The sequence below is a fragment of the Dendropsophus ebraccatus genome, chromosome 15 (genome assembly GCF_027789765.1).
Source record: "Dendropsophus ebraccatus isolate aDenEbr1 chromosome 15, aDenEbr1.pat, whole genome shotgun sequence".
Classification (NCBI taxonomy): domain Eukaryota; kingdom Metazoa; phylum Chordata; class Amphibia; order Anura; family Hylidae; genus Dendropsophus; species Dendropsophus ebraccatus.
The window spans coordinates 62,928,089-62,949,193 of NC_091468.1; positions in this window are offsets into that span (position 1 = coordinate 62,928,089).

A 21,105-nucleotide genomic window follows, 5' to 3' on the forward strand; every position below is an offset into this window, starting at 1 on the left:
TGGATGTGAAACATTATTGAGTGCTCTCTGTGACCTGTGAAGAGGTCATTCCACAGGGAGCTGCTATTGTCTCCTCTATCTACTGGTGTCACATGACGCTGCAATGCTGTACAGATCACTTTACAGCAGCCTCCTCTTATCACCACAGACAGAACAGGAAGTCTCAGCTTAGTTTTAGCCCCGGTGGTGAGAATGAAAATTGCAAAATCTCAGGATTATTTTATAATATTGATAGAAAAATGGGAAATTAGAAAAAAGTAATCAAAATTATAAAAAAATATGTTTAACATAAAAGCATTATTTAAACTAATAGTAATTTTCTGATGACACTGTCCCTTTAAATACTTATTTTCCCCACTGTATGTGTCAGGGTGTACTGGATGGGAAAAGCAAAGACCTCCGCATTATTCCATTGAGCTAGATTCCTTAAAAAATATATACTATGCAATATACATTTCTTTTAACACAAGACCTTATGCATTGAGTCATCTGTCATAGGTGAATGGTGGACGTATATGTTATGGGCTTTCCCATCATATATCTGACTGTCGATGGTCAATAGGTTAACACTAAGCCTCAGGGCAATTCTTCACTTACAGCTGGTCAGTCTAACTGTAGGCTAATATCTCCATAGTCCACACTGACCCGCAATGGATCCTAAAGCCTCTGAAGCTCTCTACCAGGTCACTGGCATGTCTTACAGCAGACACAGAGGACACTGTTGACACTCCTTTCTAGGTCCTTCCCTGCAGGGATATCTGGCTACTAGTCCAGAATTTTGAGACTTGTAACTGAGGATCAACTGAACTGTTTGCATATTGAAGTCTCCCAGGGTACAACAAAACTAGGATTTAACTGCATTGAGCGCTTTAACCAGCAGCTGACAGTGTTATCATTTGGCTGGTCTCCCTGAGATCAGTGTTCTGTTTCTCTTATGGCTCTACTAGGCATTGCTGCCACCTAGACAGAATCCTGCTCCTCGCTGATGAGGGGCAACACCCCGAAACAGCTGTCTGTGGATGGATACCTGGCCTTTGTATTTCCCTGGTAATATTGTCAGACTCATAATTGAGTTGGATATTGACTGAAGGGGCCATGGTATTGGTATTTTTGGTGGTGTTCGTACCAGCAATCACTTTTTCTAGGTCCTTCCCTGGAGGCATATCTGGCTAGTCCCGTGTTTTGAGACTGAGGCTTCTTTTTGCACATTGGCATCATAGTGATACATGATATATAGGGACCATGCACAGAACGTGTAAATAAGGCCTTAAAGGTAAGCCATGTGCCATCCACTAAGAATAAATCCTACATTAATGTCCTTACCTCAAAGGATAGACAGCAATTTGTAGAAGAACTAGTGCAGATCAACTGGTCAGCAGGAACGAAAGGAGAGCAGGAGAGGTTTTCTATGGGGATTTGCTGCTGCTCTGGACAGTTCCTGACATGGAAAGAGGTGGCAGCAGAGAGCACTGTGTCAGACTGGAAAGAAAACACCACTTCCTGCGGGACATACAGCAGCTGATAAGTACTGGAAGACTGGAGATTTTTAAATAGAAGTAAATTACAAATCTATATAACATTCTGAAGCCAGTTGATTTAAAAGAAAAAGATTTTCGCTGGAGTACCCCTTTAAAGTTAGGTTGTGCAAAGTTTGTGTTAAGAATTCATCCAAATGTAAAGTTCATTGAGGGATTCATTATCTCAATACCTGAAAGTTTAATCCATCCCCAATATGTATACAAGAAAGCGCTGGGGACCAAAATCAGGATTAAAGGGAAAACAAAAACTGAAGAAGAGCTTGGACACGCTAGCTGCCCCTAAAGGCAAACACCACAATTTGTTTTGTAGATTCCTCTAAGTACCAAGTGTTATGTTGGACACAGTCCCGGAGTCTCTGCTGTATCCTGTTAGACACGCTCTGTATAAATGATTCCCATAAGTTAAAGAATTTTTCTGCCATAGATTCTTTATGAAGAGTAGTTTTGGCTCAGTCCTTTCTGAAGGAATACTCAGATGCTATATGGATGTGATGACGATGACATCTCTGCAAGGTGACTTATCAGGATGCTCTGTCCTGTGTGTGTACATGGCCAGTACTAGTTCTGGTCACTAGAGTATAGCATTTCCCCCCTTCGTTACCACCCTTAAAAACTTCATCTCTGTTTCCTCTTACCCTGAGCTTAGCTGCAGTATGAATGCAGGCTAGCCTCTGTTCTGCCTCCTATACTCTATACACTTAGACTCTGGCTGGGTTCACACTACGTATATTTCAGTCAGTATTGTGGTCCTCATATTGCAACCAAAACCAGGAGTGGATTAAAAACACAGAAGGGCTCTGTTCACACAATGGTGAAATTGAGCGGATGGCCGCCATTTAATGGCAAATATTTGCTGTCATTTTAAAACAATGGCTGTTGTATTGAAATAATGGCCGTTATTTACTGTTATATGGCGGCCATCCACTCAATTTCACCATTGTGTGAACAGATCCTTTCTGTGTTTTTAATCCACTCCTGGTTTTGGTTGCAATATGAGGACCACAATACTGACTGAAATATACGTAGTGTGAACCCAGCCTAAAAATAGGATCCTGCAATTCTAACTCACTGTAGCAAAACTTAAGAAGATCCCAAACTAGTAAGGCTGAAAAGGCTGAAATACTATGTTCTGATATTCCTAACAATCACCCCTCCTTGCTCCTGTCTGTATGGCGATGCATCTTCCCCTGCACTGCAGCCTCCAGTGGTCATGTGATGGTCATTAGAGCATGCAGTGCAGCTAAAAATGCCAGGACACAGACAGGAGCAGAGAGAGGTAAATGCTAAGTCCCCAGTGAGGAGCAGAACATCAGTCATATTAAGAGGTGTTCTCTGTCAGTTGCCTTCCTGGTTTTGGCAAAAAATACTGTTCAATATACTATGCGTGAACAAATCCTATGGAAGTATGGGTGCTCACTGCAGTCCATTATAGAGAATCTGTCAGTAGGTTTATGCTGTCCTATCTCAGGCTAGCAAAAGCTAGTAACAGAGAAGCCAAACAGACAGATGTATCCGGCCTAGACAAGTTCTTAGACCAAAATAATATAAATGCATATGTATAGAACCTATCACCCCTCCCCCTTCCCTGTATCCATCCCCTCCTTGGTTGAACTTGATGGACATGTGTCTTTTTTTAACCGTATTAACTATGTAACTATGTAACTTACATTGGTCTGTGCAGCTGATTAAGAAGTATCCTCCTGAATAACATGGACAATAAGTAGTCCTCTCCATTATGTGCGTGAGCTCAGTAGTCCTGGATATTCATGAGAAGCACAAATCTCCACCCACCAGCTGCTGATTGGCAGTTATCTATCCATGCTGTGTATAGGCAGTCAACTGTAAATAAGCACCTTGGGGGAGGGGTGTGGCAAGAATCCTATTCTCCTACATATTAGGAGAACGGCTGAAAAAAAGGATATAAGTAATACACCAAACTGTTCAGCATTTCCTCATTTATGGGAGCATAAACCTTGGACATATTCCCTTTAAGAAACCATAGCTAGAAGAATAATAATGCTTTTATTTGTATAGCACCAACTGATTCAGTAGCACTTTACATAGTTTGTCAATTACAAAAGAAATTTATAATTTCCATCCAAAAAGGAAACCACCATATTAGAGCAAATTATAATGATATAAAGAACACACAGATCCAAATGTAAATATTGATCACCATCCTCGCCCTCAGACCAGGCTCACACCTTGTTGATTGTTTCCCTCCTCTTATAATTTCTGTTTCCGCTCCTATGATAGTGTATCACTAAATCTTACACATGAGTACTTAGGATTTCTTGGTAGACATAATCCAAACAGATGTTTCCTAATCTACATGAGATAGTTTACAGCTCTCTAATGAAATGTATATAAAATTCTGCATGCAAGACAATGTGCTTTTCATCAGATATGTGACCCAAGCAAAACATGATGTTGGCAACAGCATGGGGAAGTGACAGCTGTTCTAACACATCTTGATTAGGCTAGGTTCACACTGCGTTTTCAGCATCCAAAAAACGGATTCATTTGTGTGCATCCGTTTTTCCATTGACTTCCATTATAAAAAAAAAACGGATCCGTTTTTTTTGGCGGACCAAAACGGACCAAAAAACGTTGCTGACCCTATTTTTCTGGACGTTAAAAAAAAACGGATCCGTTAAACGGATGCTGAAAACGCAGTGTGAACCTAGCCTTAGTTACTGTGTTTCATTTTTTTTATATAGTGGCACAAAAAATGTTAAATGGGTTGTCAAAAGTATAAAATACCAAAATGCTAAATCCAGCAATGCCACTTCAGTCCTCCCACTACTTCCCATTACTTCCCTGCATAACACACACTCCCCGCTGTCTTGATGACCTCCCCAGGGCACTCTGTAATAGAGATAACCCAATGGCTTGTCAAATTTTGGCATAAAATTTGGGAATTTGCAAACCAAACCTTAACATACCACAATAAAACAGCTAAACAATGGTTACGTTGTTTTCGTGCAATACTTACCTGTCTGTGCTCCCCCGGTGTTGTGCTCTTTGTCTCTGGTGACTTCAGCTGCCTCCAGCACACTCAACCAATTACTGACTGGGATGGGACATTGCCGGTTCACTAGGTTTACAAAATTTTGGTGTAAAATTTGCAAACTTGCAAACTGAACCTTAACATAATGCACTAAAACAGCTAAAGAACAGTTTAGCTGTTTCGGTGCAATACTTACCTGTCCGTGCTCCCCCGTTGTCCTCCTCAGTGTCTTCAGCTGCCTACAACACGCCAAGTACTGACTGAGATGGGACACAGCTAACGATTAAGCGACGAGCAAGAAATCGTTTATTGTGTTTTTTCAGCATGTTCTCAAATCGTCGCTGGTTGCTCGCAGATTCACCGCAGTATGTGAATTAGCCTTAAGTGATCCTAAAGCAATGGTAAAAAATGATTATTTCAAATGATTTATCTATTCGTCTAAACGTTAGTCAGCATAAAAAACTAATTGTTGCTTCATGATCGATTAAGCGATTTATCACTCTGTGTAAAAGGACTATAAGTCCCAGCTCGGTAAAGGACACCGTCTATCGGACCGCCTCCACTCCTAACGATTTTGTGTTTGTCATTTGCTTGTTTACACCTAATACACGTAACGATGATCGCTAACGATCAATCGTTTAAGCGGGATTTTGAACCATAATAGCTTCGTAATCATTTTGTGTAATAAGGCCTTAAAGTGACTGTACCAGCAGGCCCAGGCTGAAGCACTGGAGGCGGCCAACCCACCCTTAGTGGGAAGAAACCCCAGCCCCTCCATGACGTGACTCCATTAGAATCAATGGAACCCTATCATAGAGGGGCTGGGGTTTCCTCCCACTAAGGGTGGGTCGGCCGCCTCCAGTGCTTCAGCCTGGGCCTGCTGGTACAGTCACTTTAAGCCCAAGACCCCTCATTATCCTTTTTGTTAAATGAAAAAAAGGGTCTCCTGGACTGTTTTTCTCATTTTTGTGCAAGTGACTATTTTTTTCCTGAAAAACGCTATGGTCAGATATTAGCTGAGAGTGATTGGGGAACAATGAAACCTAATACCCATTGGGCGTTCTTTACTATGGTTTCTCTTTCAGGGCATTTTGGCTTTTTTTCATTGCATTCTAAATTCTTAAATAGAAAACTTGGAATCACGAGTTTCTGCTATGGGCACCTATTTCTCTTCCTTTGCACAAGGTCTAATACATAAATCTACCTCTATATTTCGTTGTCTAGCCTGATCAGGTAGGAAATTCTTTACCAGCAGTAATGTTGGATGTTCTCATATCCCGAAAAGCAAACTACTAGTCAGTTCTTGAGGAAGCTTGCAATTAGGGGTCAAAGTTCATTGGAACCAAATGGCATGGCCAGAAGGTAGAAAGCTGTAATGTCATCTATCTGGGCTGTTCTGTTCTCCTCGCTGATCTCCTCTTGTATTATTTATTATATCTGAGGTTAAAGGGGAACTCCAGGTAGACGTAAAAAAAAAATAAAATTAAACTTCTGCAGAAGCATATCATTACTTGCCTATCTATGCCAGTTTTGAAACTACCAAAAATCCATTTGTTTTGGGGGGTTTTGTTCTGTATTGTGTTTCTGTACTTCCTGGTTGAGCAGTTTCTAGAATATAGTACTGTTACAGAATGCAATGCTTTCCCTCAGCTGTTCATCACAGTCCCCCACCCTGCCCATTCCCCGCCCAAATCTGTTGCAGAACATCTAGGCTGTGTTCACACATTGCAGTTTCATTGTGTTACTGAATTATTTGCAGTACTTTATCATTTCATTGTGGTCCCATCCACACAGCACAATGTATTCTCTACCTGTAACACCACACAGCACGCTGTATTCTCTACCTGTAACACCACACAGCACGCTGTATTGTACACCTGTAACACCACACAGCACGCTGTATTCTCTACCTGTAACACCACACAGCACTGTATTCTCTACCTGTAACACCACACAGCACGCTGTATTCTCTACCTGTAACACCACACAGCACACTGTATTCTCTACCTGTAACACCACACAGCACGCTGTATTCTCTACCTATAACACCACACAGCACGCTGTATTCTCTACCTATAACACCACACAGCGCTGTATTCTCTACCTGTAACACCACACAGCACGCTGTATCCTCTACCTGTAACACCACACAGCACGCTGTATTCTCTACCTGTAACACCACACAGCACGCTGTATTGTACACCTGTAACACCACACAGCACGCTGTATTCTCTACCTGTAACACCACACAGCACTGTATTCTCTACCTGTAACACCACACAGCACGCTGTATTCTCTACCTGTAACACCACACAGCACTGTATTCTCTACCTGTAACACCACACAGCACACTGTATTCTCTACCTGTAACACCACACAGCGCACTGTATCCTCTACCTGTAGCACCACACAGCACACTGTATTCTCTACCTGTAACACCACACAGCACACTGTATTCTCTACCTATAACACCACACAGCACACTGTATTCTCTACCTGTAACACCACACAGCACGCTGTATTCTCTACCTGTAACACCACACAGCACTGTATTCTCTACCTATAACACCAGACAGCACGCTGTATTCTCTACCTGTAACACCACACAGCACGCTGTATTCTCTACCTGTAACACCACACAGCACACTGTATTCTCTACCTGTAACACCACACAGCAGGCTGTATTCTCTACCTGTAACACCACACAGCAGGCTGTATTCTCTACCTGTAACACCACACAGCACGCTGTATTCTCTACCTGTAACACCACACAGCACGCTGTATTCTCTACGTGTAACACCACACAGCACACTGTATTCTCTACCTGTAACACCACACAGCACCCGTAACTCTGATATTGGAATAAAGTAAAAAAACTTTTGAATTTTTTTTTCTTTTCATTTCCACGCACATATTATGAACAAGCATCTTTTATCTTTGAAGTTGTGCCCCACAATAAGGACTTTATCCAATATTATCCTACATGGGATATACTGTTTATGCCTAATTTTTTCTCCGGGTGGGATTGGCAGTGCCGGCCCTGATCCTGTCTGCCGTTTAGCATAATTTACTTGTGTTACTGCATCATTTTTGTGAATACACTGCAGTACTGAAATGAAACTCCAACGTGTGTGAACACAGCCCTAATTTTACTGCAGACATTTGCACAATCAGTGAAGTTGCAGCAGCTGCTTCTGGCCGGTCAGGGATGGAGACCTAGTAACCCAAATCCTGATAAAAGCCCCCTTCCACAGGGCTGAACTGAGTGAGGTGCTGCTTGAGTGCTACTTGAGGGGGTGAAGGTGAAGTGGGGGGAGTTGAAAGTGGGGTGAGGGGGCAGGTTGAGGGTGTGAGGGGGGAGTGAGGGGAGGCTGGTTGAGGGGGGAGTAAGGGGTTGAGTGGGGGCTTTGGGGGGGGGGGTGGCATTTTGCACTGGGATTTGATTATAGTTTTTTTTTTTATAGTTCGCCCCTCCGGCGGTCTTAGGGACAGTGAACTGGCCCCCTGTGTGAAAAGTTTGGGGACCCCTGGTCTATATGTTTCTCTCTCAATTATTGGAACTTAATTATTGGAATTTAAATGTAGTATTTTTTGTTTTTTTCCCTTCGACCCATGGTGGGGTGGGTTACGTTTGTGGGTCAATAGGATTAAATTGTGTACTTATAATATTATGTAATTGTCATAAGCAAATGTATAAATATTGATGTAGATTAAACAATGGATGTTTTTACAACTCTGCGAACAAGAATTGTAAAATTAAAAAAAAAAAAAAAATTGGAACTAAACCAAAAAGGTATAAGGACTAATGGCATATTGTAGTATTATAGGGGCCTCCTTTTCCTTACACCACCAAAATATTACCTTTACTTCTCTACATAAGCAGATGTAAATGTTCCGCATACCTTCATCACTACCATCTGTTGTGTCTGCTGCTTTGTTGTTGTACCACAGAAGACCAGGACGGTGTTCCATATGTTTAATCCGATTCTACATTCCAGGATTTGTTCCCTGACCCTTTTGTACACACTAAACACTTTGGCACTTGGGCATTCTCACACCTTAGTGTACATGATACTTTCTAGAACATTTCAGAGGTGGCTGCTCTTTTGCACAACCACAGCTAATGCTGCATTCTTGCTACGTTTTTGCAACCTGTTTTTTTTTCCCCCGTTTTCTTTTTTTGCAAAAAAAAAAAATGAAAATACAGGTGAATTTGGCTATGTTCACACAACGTCAAATATTGAGAAAAGGTTCCCGATTTCGCTATTTAACTGACTGCAATGGTAATGCATTGAAGTCAATGAGAAGACGGGCGTCCAATGTGCACAATGCATTGAATAACGGACGTTCTTACCGTGAACGTCAAAATAATGAACATGATCATTATTTACGGACGTCTTTTGCAAACAGCGGACGCTTTTTAGTTGTTCACACACAGTTTTTCTTTTTCCACCGTTCTTTCTCCGTTTTGACTATTAAATTCAATGGACTTTTCAATTAAGCCGCATTCAAAGGGCAATTAGTAATTCAAACTAAAATGATGTGCAAACACCAATCATTGCACTAAGGGCAGGCCAGGCTGCTAAATAATGTCCGTTATTTTAGACTCAAAATAACGTCCGTTATTTTAAACGGAGCTGAAAAACGTTGTGTGAACATAGCCTAAGTGTGCATCCATTTTGATCCGTTTTTTTTTAATTGAATTCCATTTTTAACGTACAGAAAAACGTAGCTGACCTTATTTTTAGAAAAACTGATGAAAAAAGTATTGAAAAAACGTAGTGTGAGCCAAGCCTTAAAAAAGTTTGTCTTTTTTTTTTTTTTTTTTTAATGAATGGATTGAGCGTGGGTACGCTGTATGATATGTCAGCATTCTGTTTATCTGGTTTTCCAGTGTATGCTATAAATATACTGTTATATAAGATATCAACACACCCAAAGAAAGAATGGCACTTTCCAGAAGCAGAGAGTGATATTGAATCTGGCAGTGGTTGAATCAGATTTATCAAGCTGGTGCAGAATATACTTGGTATAACCTGGCCCAGCAAACTAGACACACTTCTTGTCCTTACATAGTGACTGCTACTGTATAGGAGATTGAAAATGGCATATGAAGCGTGTATACTATTCAGAATTCAAAAATACTAGGTACTCTAACAAGTACCGCATTTTTGTCATGTTTGTTGAGAGTGTGTCAGTAGGTTTCTCCTGTCCTATCTCAGGGGAGCATAAACTAGTGACAGAGAAGCTGAACAGGATGATGTATCACTTACACTGTTCTGTGCAGCTGATCCAGAGATATCCTCCTGAATAACATGGACAATAAGTAGTCCTATCCATTATGTGCATGAGCTCAGTAGTCCTGGATATTCATGAGAAGCAGAAAACTCCACCCACCAGCTGCTGACTGGCAGTTATCTATCTATGCTGTGTATAGGCAGTCAGCTGTCAATCAGCAGCTGGAGGGCGGGGGGAGGGGTGTGGCAAGAATCCTATTCTCCTGCATATTAGGAGAATGGCTGGATAAAATTACACCGATCTGTTTAGCATTTCTGTCACTATTCTATGCTGCCCTCATTTAATGCGGAATAAACTTAGTGACAGATTCCCTTTAAATTATCCAATAAACATTCGGGGAAGGGGCTGGCACATCCTTCTATGCCATGCCGCATCAGGTGACCTGGGTGTATATAGACCCAGGTCACCTGATGCTCGATTCACTTGAGTTCTGTTAGCTGACAGGGAGAGCTGCTGGAGCAGGGACAAAGGTAGGGTAGGACTTGATTTTAATAGTCAGGCGGCTAGCTAACAAACAACCATAAGTCCTTTTCAGGGCTAGTAATCTCACAGCGTGACAGAAAAAAAAAACTATATTACATACAGTATACCAGTATTATACAGTATACAAACTCCTGCATTGCCGGATGCAGAGAAGCAGTTGGGTGTGTCACATAAATGCAAAAACCAGGCCCAGTTCACACCAGGTTACTGCACGATCCTGACATAAGTGCTGGAAGACTTGAGATTTTTAAATAGAAATGAATTACAAATCTATATAACTTTCTGACAGCAGTTTATTTGAAAGATTTATTTTTTTGTCAGAGTACCCCTTTTAGAGTTGCGATCCCTCTTCTCAGGAACACTACATATAGATAACTAATTATTTGAACTTATGCTGTGTCTTGAGACACAAAGTTGGATAAACAGAGAAAAATATTTTCTACTATAATAAAAGGCAAAGCAGCATGAATGAGACCTGTAGTCTTGCATCGTAGATGTCTAGAACACATCATGTTTCCTGCTGCGCATAGTGAAAACCAGGAGAGAATATGGCCCCGGGTGCAGATGTTTTGGACGATGATGTCATCTGTTCTCAGTGATTATGTTTCCAGACGTTGTAGTGTTTAATGCTTTTCTTTCGGCCTGTTTACTGGTACACGTTGGTGATTTTGGGTATAGTGATAGCTTTGGGGAGTTACAAAATTGTGTGCAAATTGACCCTGGTAAGAAAGTAAGGAAAGTAATATCAGTCTTAGGGAAAATTCACACGGGCGGATCCGCTGCGAGTTTTAACGTTGCGATAAATCTGCAGATTAAAACTCGCAGCGTGTTTTAACATTTTTTATTGACCATAGGATGTCTGTGCGATTTGGGCAGCGATTTTTTTGGGGAAACTCGCAGCGGATCCACCCGTGTGAATTTACTGTGAATGTGTAACTGTCTTTCAACATGTCATGGGGATTGCTATAATAAGTATAGAGAGGCAGTCAGCCGCTGAAAACATGCTCCATACAAAGTCTATGGGCTCATCTTCAATAAGCACCTAGTAGTGCTTAAAGGAAACCCGTCACCATGAAAAGTCTACCTAAGCTATCAGCATCATGTTATAGAGCAAACGGAGATGAACAGATTGATATATATCTTTATGGGAAAAGATTCAGTATAACTTGTAATTTATTGATTGAAATATCTGATGTTTCCAGGCTAAGGAGTCCATCCCACTGAGTGACCCCGCCCACTGGACTCCTTAACAGAGAATGGTCAGGGATTTAAATCATCAGTTACAAGTTATACTGAATCTTTTCCTACAAATATTTATATATCAATGTGCTCAAATCTTCCTGCTCCTTAACATGATGGCGATGGCTTCGATAGCAGATTTGTCTTAAGATTTGCACATGGATAGAATAGCATTGGCGCAGGGAAGCCGATGTTGCGGTGCTTTTTTTGAACCGATGGCCGTTTCCCGCGTATAGTGCTGTTCTATTCTTGGCACTGGAGGCGGTCCGGCCCACCCCCAGTGGGAAGAAACCCCCACCCCTCTGTGTCCATTGATTCTAATTACAGTCTAAGGCTATGTGCACGCTTTGTAAGAGACCGGCCGTTAGTCTCTGAAAATATCATCCTGGCTGGTACTGCAGTACTGGCCGGATGATCTTTAGGGCCGCAGGGTTCTGATGTGGGCGCATCCGTGCGCACCCGCATCAGAACTCTCCACAGCACACTATGGAGCGAGCTGCCAGAGCCGCTCGCTCCATAGTGTGCACTGAAAGGGTTTTCTGCGGCTGCTATTTAATGACCGCTAACAATGCGGCCGCTAACAATGTCAGTTGTTTGCGGCGCCGCTAGGGATCCCAGTTGGAGCGTATACTATGTGTATATGCTCCGGCCGGGATTCCATAGGCAACAATGGCACGTATATTTTTGTATAAATCACGCCCGTTGTACAACAGCCGTGGTTTTACGAAAATAAACATTGTGTGAACAGGCCTAATACAGGCCAGAGCTGCATTCATAATTCTGCAGGATTCAATGCTAAAATCTCATATCATGTTTGCAGTCTCAGAGCGTGTAAGGAGATTAACCCCACTGATTTTTATCCTGTGAAGTCTTGTCTATAGGCCTGCTGCTATACAGTAGTCTGGGTAGGAAAAACTGTTCCACACCATTAACAATAGTTTACACAAAGAATTTGTCACAGCCTCGTTCTTCTGCATTCTTTACAGCTCGCGCAAAAAAACACAGATTTTATAAAGCTAATTCTTAGACAGTATAAACTTAAGGTCCTTTTACACAGGCCGATAGGGGCTGTGCAAGGACACAAGCGAACGCCAGTCAGCGAGATTGGCGCTCAGTTGCAGTATCTTAACAAAGCCGATCAATAAGGGTCCTTTTAGATTAACAGGTTTGTCGACCGCGGGGGCTGCAAACGAGTACTGAGTGAGATCAGTTTGCAGTGTCTTTACACAGCATGACAAATCGAGGGGCCCGGGCTGTACAAACAATCCTTGTATTGTTCGTGCAGCCCAGGAAACTGACAGCACAGATATGTATATAACAGTTTATACTTACGTCCTTGTTGCTTGTGGTCTGGCAACCAGGTCTCCCGTCTTCTGGCTGCCCGCTATCTTCAGGCCCCACCTCCTCACGCTGTCAATCATTCTGGAGAAGGCGGGGCCTGAAGTTACAGCTAGTGGCCAGAGGATGGGAAACCTGGATCCCGGATCACAAGCAGCTCAGATGTAAGTATACACTGGTGCTTGTTTCTAGCATGCTCCTGGCCGATAATCAGGTGGGTCGCATGAACACTTTGTGCTTATTTTCCTTAACCTTTAACGTTTTTACACAGATCGATAATTCGCCCGATCATGCGATTGACGATTTCGAAGTAACGTTTTGTTTTTTTTATAACGATCAGCGTTTAGACGGAACAATATATCGCACGGAAAATCGTTTTGCGATCGCTTAAGCCTATCTCGCACATAGGTTAAATCGGTGAACGAATGTTTACACGGAACGATCTGCAAATTTTTTGCGAACGACCAACGATGATTCGAGAACATGTTCAAAGATCAAAATGAACGATTATTCGCTCGTCGCTTGATCGTTCGCTGCGTTTACACGTACGATTATGATTCGAATTCGATCTTTATCGTGCAAATTCGCACGATAATCGTTCCGTGTAAACGCAGCATTAGGATGACATATTAAGAACACCCGAACCATTTACAAGTTCTCCAAAGAGTTGGACCCAACATACAGTGGTCCCTTAACATACTGTACCATCTAATATTGTACATTGAGGGACACTGTATAAAATCACTGTCTAGAGTTTTCTTTATTTCTGACAATATGTTTAAAGTAGCAGTAATTTCTTTTATACCTAAACTACTATACAGTGGGCGCCCCTAGGCTGATGCATTACCAAAAGACTGAGGGAGCTGCAGGGGGGCTGCCCAGGTAATTGCTAAATCGTCCGGGCAGCCCATAGCAGGTAGCAGCAGTTTGCTGCCGCCGCTCCTATTCCACGGGGAGACAACAGCAGATCACTGCTATATAAGACGTTTGTCTTTCAACATGTTAAAAGACAAACGACAGCAACGATCAGCCAACATCGTTCATGTCGGCTGATCGTTGACTTCTATTACACAGGACAATTATCGGCCCTAACAGCCGATATCGGACGAATACGGCCGATAATCGTCTCGTGTAACAGTGCCTTAAGATGCCAGCCGTTACTTTAGCAGTAAACTCTGATGCAGTCTTCTATGGCTTTATGTGGATTCTTTAGCTTTCATGCTTATTAAAATTCCCAACTCCCTATTTAAATAGCCAGTACTGTCACAGATCCCTCATGTTTTGGATATTATAGGAGCTTCAGAATATTTGCACAATTGTTAATACCCCTTGCCGGAGCCGCACGCTCCATTGTGTGCACTGACAGGTTTTCTGCTGCCACAATTCAGTGAATAGCGGCTGCAGAAAACATGTCCGTTTTTTGCGGCGCCGCTAGCAATCCGGCCGGAGTGTATGCTATGTGGGAGATTTATCAAACATGGTGTAAAGTGAGACTGGCCCAGTTGCCCCTAGCAACCAATCAGATTCCACCTTTCATTCCTCACAGACTCTTTGGAAAATGAAAGGTGGAATCTGATTGGTTGCTAGGGGCAACTGGGCCTGTACACCATGTTTGATAAATCTCCCCCTATGTGTATACACTCTGGCCGGGATTCCATAGAGGGCAGCACTATGTAAGTTCCGTAGTAATCACAACTGTTATTGCAAATCGGCAACAACAGCCATGATTATTATGAAACTTACGTAGTGTGAACATAGCCTATGGCCGTATCAGTGTATTCCAGGCAGCTTTAGGGCTGCATCCAACTTCTGCATCCATTGTTAATCAAATGCCGAGCGTTCAAGTTCAGACAGACCTTAGTATGCTCGATACTAATTTTACTTCACAAAGGTGGTTTCATTATATACAATGCAATATTTTTGGTTGCTGATTTTTGGCTTCTGCACCTGCTTTCTTGTTGGACAGCTGCACGCTACAATGTTTGTTCATTTTAGTCAGTGCATCTGTCCCATGAAGTCCAATGACTTCTGTAGCTTTGAGCTTTCGAATGACCCCTGTCTAAAATACCCACAGGGTAAAAAAAATAGCTGTGGAAATTAAACATTTTCAATCTTGTTTTTGTCGGGGAAAAGTCATACTGTAGCCATAACTTGTAATAGTACAATATTCAAGAAAGGATTATATACTACATGGGGACACAGAGGAAAGGAGGGCCTATATACTACATGGAGGCACAGAGGAGGGCCTATATACTACATAAGGACACAGAGGAGGGGCTATATACTACATGGGGACACAGAGGAAGGCCTATATACTACATGGAGGCACAGAGGAGGGCCTATATACTACATAGGGACACAAAGGAGGGCCTATATACTACATAGAGGCACAGAGGAGGGTCTATATACTACATGGGGACACAAAGGAGGGCCTATATACTACATGGAGGCACAGAGGAGGGCCTATATACTACATGGGGACACAAAAGAGGTCCTATATACTACATGGAGGCACAGAGGAGGGCCTATATACTACATGGGGACACAAAGGAGGGCCTATATACTACATGGAGGCACAGAGGAGGGTCTAAATACTACATGGAGGCACAGAGGAGGGCCTATATACTACATGGGGACACAAAGGAGGGCCTATATACTACATGGGGACACAAAGGAGGGCCTATATACTACATGGAGGCACAGAGGAGGGTCTAAATACTACATGGAGGCACAGAGGAGGGCCTATATACTACATGGGGACACAAAGGAGGGCCTATATACTACATGGGGACACAGAGGAGGGTCTATATACTACATGGGGACACAGAGGATGGCCTATATACTACATGGGGACACAGAGGATGGCCTATATACTACATGGGGACACAGAGGAGGGCCTATATACTACATGGGGGCACAGAAGAGGGCATATATTCTACATGGGGACACAAAGGAGGGCGTATATACTACTTGAGGACACAGAGGAGAGCCTATCTACTACATGGGGACATAGAGAAGGGCCTATATACTACATGGGGGCACAGAGGAGGGCCTGTCTACTACATGGGGACACAGAGGAGGGCCTATATACTACATGGGGACACAGAGGAGGGCCTGTCTACTACATGGGGACACAGAGTAGGGCCTATATACTACATGGAGGCACATAGGAGGGCCTATATACTACATAGGGGCACAGAGGAGGGCCTATATACTACATACTATGCAATCAATATTGATCACAGCATGCACAGTGTAACCTGACAGTTGACGGACCTGTCATGGCTCCGATCGGCACCCCAGCAGCAAAGAATCCACCCAAGTCTGGTAGCGATATAAACTACAGATATCTCAAAATATAAGCCTTCATACGTCTCTGTAGATTAAAAAATGTAGGAGCATAATTCCTTAATGATTGCAGAACTGCAGTTTGTTTTTTTAAAACTTTTCTGTTTATCAGTATGTTTTATGATAAAATGAAGGATGTCATTAAAAAGGTCTATTTGTTCAGCAAAAAATAAGTTCTCCTATGGCTCATTATATGGGAAACTATCAATTTTTTAGCTGGAGGAGTTATAAGTGTACCAAAAATCTCTTACGGGTGAAGGAGTTAAAGAGGAGCTATCAGCAGGTTAGATAAATCTAACCTGCTGACAGCTCCCTAGTGGGCATGGGGCGCTGAGGATGAAGGTATGTCTGTTACCTTCATCTTCTGTGCTATTTATACTGTTTTTACTCTGCCGTTTAAGCTGTTAGGAGCACTGGGGGCGGGGAAACTACCTGAGCACTGATCCAGTGTTGGCTGTGGGCAGATCACAGCCAGTCTGTCCCTGGTGGGGGCAGGCGCAGGGGGCAAACGCAGGCTGGATCGGTCCTCTGGGCAGTAGCCCCGCCCTCAGTGCTCCTATTGGCCTACCGGGCAGAGGATTTCAGAAAAAAACAGCACAGGAAATGTGACAAGGATGAAGGTAACAGACATACCCTTATGTTTAGTGTCCTCTGCACAATAGGGAGCTCTTACCAGGTTACATTTCTCTAACCTACTGATAGTTCCCCTTTAAAAGGCACAAAAAAAGGTTACCCCCAAAAAAATTTAAAATGTGTAATAAAATAAAGAAAATTCCACACAATGAGAATGCTTAACCTCTTTAGGACGCATGACATACCCGTGCGTCATGCGTCCGCAAGAGGTGTTCAGAGCGGGGCCGCGCGGCCACCCCGCTCTGAACCGCCACGATCCCGGGGGCTGCGTGTCTGATCGCCGTGCCTGCTAATCAGGTAATCAGATGCAGCTGTCAAAGTTGACAGCTGCATCCGATTACCTTCTGCAGTACTTCCCTGGTGTCTAGTGGCGGAGATGGCACTGATCCCGGCTCGGCACTCGTTTGTTTTCGGCTGCCGAAAGCAAACAAGTGCCAATCTCCTTGATCTTTGCTGTATAACTATACAGCAAAGATCTCAATGAGAGATCAGTGCACTACTAGAAGTCCCCCAGGGGGAATAACCCTAACCCCAGGGGGGAATAACCCTAACCCCAGGGGGGGAGAAACCCTAACCCCAGGGGGGAGTAACCCTAACCCCAGGGGGGCTTCTAGTATAAGTGTAAAAAAAAAGTGTTCTTATTAGTAAAAAGCCCCCTCCCCTAATAAAAGTTTGAATCACCCCCCTTTTCCCATGTTTTAAATAAAAGTAAAGTAAATAAATAAATAACTATTATTAATTAATCACATTACTGATCTCGCACGGTGAACGGCGTCAGCGCAAAAAAATCCCAAAGTGCAAAATTGCAAATTTTTGGTCGCATCAAATCCAGAATAAATGTAATAAAAAGTGACCAAAAAGTCGTATATGCGCAATCAAGGTACTGATAGAAAGAACACATCATGGCGCAAAAAATGACACCTCACACAGCCCCATAGACCAAAGGATAAAAGCGCTATAAGCCTGGGAATGGAGCGATTTTAAGGAACTTATATTTGTTTGGTTTGAATTTTTTACAGGCCATCAGATACAAGAAAAGTTATACATGTTATATATCGTTGTAATCGTAACGACTTGAGAAACATGCATAACAAGTCAGTTTTACCCCAGGGCGAATGGTGTAAAAATAAATACCCCCAAAATAAAAGAAATGCGTTTTTTTGTTCAATTTCACCACACATTGAATTTTTTTCTGGTTTCGTAGTGTACTTTATGCAAAAATTCAGCCTGTCATTGCAAAGTACAATTAGTGACGCAAAAAATAAGGGCTCATGTGGGTTTCTAGGTGGAAAAATGCAAGTGCTATGGCCTTTTAAACACAAGGAGGAAAAACCGAAAATTGGCTCCGTCCTTAAGAGGTTAAAATATTGTGTATATATAAACAGTTTTTTCCCTATGACAACGTGCTGGAAAGTCTGATGGTATCATAAATGCTGACTGACTTATGTTCTGCTAACGCGAAAATTGTGAAAGAATGCATTAAATGTAAAATTTTATATAGTGAGTTCACAATAGGAATTTAGGCGAAATCTTCCCTCACTTTGGGTATGCATAGCTATGGAATGATATAGTTTACATATGAACTCTTCCACTACTGTATATAATACCATAGAAACCTAACATTCTCCAAGGATTACATCACACCAAATTGCATAATGAACTGAGCAGAAATACACATCTGTAGATGGACTTTTGCCAAAGGATATAAAAAGCAGCTTTTAGGCTCAGATAACTTTCACGCTCCAGAAAGAACGACTTGACATGTGTGTTTTTATGATCTAGTCTGTACTTGTCCATTAAAGGGGTACTTAGGCAAAAATCTTTTTCTTTCAAATCAACTGGTTTCTGAAAGGTATATAGATTTGTAATTTACTTTTATTTAAAATTCTCCAGTCTTCCAGTACTTATCAGCTGCTGTATACCCTGCAGGAAGTGGTGTATTCTTTCCAGTCTGACACAGTGCTCTCTGCTGCCACCTCTGTCCATGTCAGGAACTGTCCGGAGCAGGAGAGGTTTTCTATGGGGATAACATAACACATTCAATTTACAATGAATCTGTATAACATTTGCTGCTTTGTTGCTCTCTGGTTTCCATTAGACGTCCCTAATATACTTGAAGTGCATCCACAATACTATGGATGTTAGTTATAGCTGTGCTTTTCAGATTACATATGTGCTGCACCTGTGTACTAATAAAACTTACATAACAAAGCCATTGCACTTAATGTATGTCTAACATATTTATAAAGTTAAAAATAAAGATAGGCCCAGATTTATCAAAGGGTGTCAAATAGAAACTGGTGTACACTGCACATGGCAACCAATCAAAGCTCAGCTTTCAACTATGGTAAAGTGAAAGCTGAGCTGTGATTGGTTGCTATGGGCAGTTTACAGCAGTTTCTATTTCACAAAATTTGATAAACGCGCGCCCTATTACACAGAAAGATTATCGTGCAAAAATCGTTATATTGTTTGAATTTAAGCGATAGTCTTTCTGTGTGTATGCAGGTGAAGGTGAAATGACTAGGGAAAGGTCTTTTAGAAGTAGAATCCTTTAGGCCTATTTCATTACTTAAAGGGCATGTGCCACCTTTTAGTTAGATACTAAAAGTTGTTATTTTATTCTAATCTGTTTCTATTTTCTGACTGTAACTTTTTGTACATTGTTATGGGGGTGGCCATATTGCCTGTGCTGTTCTTAACAGCATTTAGTGACATGCTTTACAGCAAGACTCATGGACATAGAAGACAATAGACAGACTCTGCACCTTGTGACGAATGTAAAACTTTACTGAGCGCTCTGTGACCTGTGAAAAGGTCATTTCACAGGGAGCTGCTATTGTCTCTTCTATCTACTGGTGTCACATGGAGCTGCAATGCTGTACAGATCCCTTTACAGCAGCCTCCTCTTATTAAAAAAAGTCACAAAATTCTTAAAAAATATGTTTAACATAAAAACATTATTTAAATAATAAGTCATTTTCTGATTAGACATTCCCTTTAATATTGACACCAAGCTGTGTGCCAAAATTTTAGCTACGCAAATTGGGAAGATTATAGCAAGATTGATACATAAGGATCAGAATGGAGTTATACTGGGACATATGTCTAGGAATAATATAAGAAGGTTATACGAGAATATACAGACAGTGGGGGAGACTGAATCCCAGTGTCGGACTGGCCCACAGGAGGACCGGAGATTTTCCGGTGGGCCCCAAGCTTTAAAACCTGCACAAACACTGACTGACATGTTGTTTCTCACTGGTTCCATTGATGGGCCCCCAGGATCATTTCCTCTGACTCCAGATACCCCAGTCCGACACTGCTGAATCCCACTTCATCCTGTACTTAGATGCAGTTAACACCTTTGACAGGTTGGAGTTAGATTACCTCTGGGAGGTGTTAAGACACTCTGGGATTGGAGAAAGATTCATAATCATGGCACAGTTACTGTATGATAAGGCCAAAGCTTTGGTCTGTTAATGGGAAGTTATCTGATTTTTTCAACTAAAGTCGGGAACATGGCAGGGTTGTGCCCTATCTTCTCTACTCTTTGGCCTTGGGATAGAACCCCTAGCAATTATGGTTAGGGCAGACCCCCAGATAGAGGGATTTGGGGCTGGGGACAGGATTTTATTATAGGCGGATGACCTGCTGCTATTTCACAGAGAAACAAATATAGCCACCCCTAGAATTATGGCCATAGTACAGGAATTAGGCAAATGATCAGGGTTATCAATGAACTGGATGAAATGTGAATTAGGCCTTACTGCGTTATACAACAGGTATTTATCACTATACATTACACCTATTTCTTACCTTATAACTTACCTTTTACCTGCCCATTGTTATAAGTTCCACCTTACTCTGCCTACGGTATTTATTCATTTGCTTTTTTATGTTTTCAACCCCTAGACGACCCATGCCGTAGCCTTACGCCTTTATCTGCTGTGTAGCTATGGTAGTTGGTCATTGGTAGTTCGCCAATCGTTTGCATATCTGTTCATGTAATAAGTCGTTCGCTGATAAAACATGTTGTGTGGGTTGTCCTAAGAAACGATTGGCGACCATATAAAATATTATGAACGACGATCGTTCATAACAGTAATCGGTGAGTGGAATAACCTCAGAACCGTTTGTTTTCACTAACAATCGTTATAACGAATCTTTAAACTATAATGGCTATGTGTAATATGGGCTTTAGACTGCCCCAAGGTA